At 38.3% G+C, this 2193-nt stretch overlaps 1 non-coding gene across 1 annotated transcript; it reads left to right on the forward strand.

Annotated features, from left to right (window-relative positions):
- The first annotated feature begins 1 nt into the window (after position 1).
- TRNAQ-UUG lies at positions 2 to 73 on the forward strand. Its single transcript has one exon. It is a non-coding gene; the product is annotated as a tRNA-Gln (tRNA).
- Positions 74 to 2193: the final 2120 nt, after the last annotated feature.

The following is a 2193-nucleotide window of genomic DNA, read 5'->3' on the forward strand; positions in this document are numbered from 1 at the left end:
AGGTCCCATGGTGTAATGGTGAGCACTCTGGACTTTGAATCCAGCGATCCGAGTTCAAATCTCGGTGGGACCTCTTTTTGGGTCTTCTCTCCCAAAACACGGCCCACGCCGTGAGACTGAAGAGTTGTATGAACCCAAAATGAAGGAGGAAAAGCGTACTCACAGTATTTCCCCGAGAAACCGGTCCCAGTTGACTCCATGACTCTCACATACCGCTGGGGGGGTGGGGGTGGGAATTATATGGTTGTCGTCTTTGCTATGCAAACCCCAAGGCGCTCTGTGAATCCTATTTGCGCCAGTCCCTCCATCCATCTTTCTCTCCACCCGCCCGCGGGTCCTTGGTCTGTCTAGTGGCCAACAATAATCGATGAACGGATTAGGATATTTGTGCTAGTGGGGTGAAGGTTGGGGTGGGGGTGGGAGAGTTTGTGTGTGGATTCTTCTTGGACAGGTCTCCCTTCTCCTGCCACTTTTTATTTCTCTCCAGGAAAACACCAGTTTTGTTTTGTTTTTGTTGTTGTTTTTAATATTTTTCCATGTTTACATAATACATTTTCTTTCCCTCCCCTCTTCCCCCAGAGCCGACAAGCAATTCCATTGGGTTGTACCTTTGTTATCACTTGATACCCATTTCCACATTATTCATTTTTGTAATAGAGCAATCTTTTGAAACCAACCGCCCTTCCCCGCCCCAATCTTATACCCATATAAACACGTGATGTCATATGTTTATCTTCTACGTTTCTACTCCCACAGTTCTTTCTCTCAATGTGGATAGCATTCTTTTCCAAAAGTCCCTCGGGATTGTCCTTGGATCATTGCATTGCTACTAGTAGTAAAGTCCTATACATCCTATTATTTCACAATGTTTCACTTTCTGTGTACAAAGTTCTCTTAGTTCTGCTCATTTCACTCTTCATCACTTCATGGAGATTCCTTCCAGTTCGTATAGAAATCTTCCAGTTCGTATAGAAGTCTTCCAGTTCATCATTTCTTATAGCACAATAGTATTCCATCACCATCATATACCACAATTTATTCAGCCATTCCCCAATCGAGGGACACCCCCTTATTTTCCAACTTTTTTTGCCACCACAAAGAGTGGGGCTGTGAATATTTTTGTACAAATATTTTTCATTATCTCTGGGGTACAAACCCAGTAGTGGTATTACTGGGTCAAAGGACATGTATTCTTTTAAAGTCCTTTAGATATAATTCCAAATTGCCTTCCAAAATCATTGGAATTCACAACTCTACCAGCAGCGTATTAGTGTCCCAATTTTGTCACATCCCCTCCAACATGTACTGACATATTGGCCAATCTGCTGATAGGTGTGAGTTGGTACGTAGGAGTTGTTTTAATGTTCATTTCTCTAATTAAGAGGGATTTAGAACACTTTTTTCATGTGATTATTGATAGTTTTCATTTCATCTGAAAACTGCCTATTCATGGCCCTTCACCATTTGTCAACTGTGAAATGGCTTGATTTCTTGTTGAATTGACTTAGTTCCTTGTAAAATTGAGAAATTAGACCTTTGTCAGAGGTTTTTGTTATAAAATTCTTTCCCCCAACTTGTTGCTTTCTTTCTAATTTTAGTTGCATTGGTTTTGTTTATAACAAAAACTTTTAATTTAATATAATCAAATTATTCTTTTTATATTTTGTAATGTTCTCTATTACTTGCTTGGTCTTAAATTCCTTCTTTTCCCATAGATCTGACAGCTATACTATTCTATGTTCACCTAATTTGTTTATAATTTCCCTCTTTATATTTAAGACATTTACCCATTTTGAATTTATCTTGGTACAGAGTGTGAGATGTTGATCTAAACCTAATTTCTGCCATACTGTTTTCCAATTCTCCCAGCAGTTTTTTGTCAAATAGTAGGTTCTTGCCCCCAAAGCTGGGATCTTTAGGTCTATTCCACTGATCCACCCTTCTGTCTTTTATACAGTACCATATTATTTTGATGATCATTGCTTTATAGCACAGTTTAAGATCTGGTACTGCTAGGCCTCCATTTGTCACATGTTTTTTTTCATTAGTTCCCTTGATCTATTCTTGATTTTTTGTTCTTCCAGATGAACTTTGTAATAATTTTTTTGAATTCTGTATAAAAAGTTTTTTGGTAGTTTGATAGGTATGGCACTGAATAAGTAAATTAGTTTAGGTAGGATTGTCATTTTTATT

Source organism: Gracilinanus agilis, unplaced genomic scaffold (genome assembly GCF_016433145.1).
Source record: "Gracilinanus agilis isolate LMUSP501 unplaced genomic scaffold, AgileGrace unplaced_scaffold46032, whole genome shotgun sequence".
Classification (NCBI taxonomy): Eukaryota; Metazoa; Chordata; class Mammalia; order Didelphimorphia; family Didelphidae; genus Gracilinanus; species Gracilinanus agilis.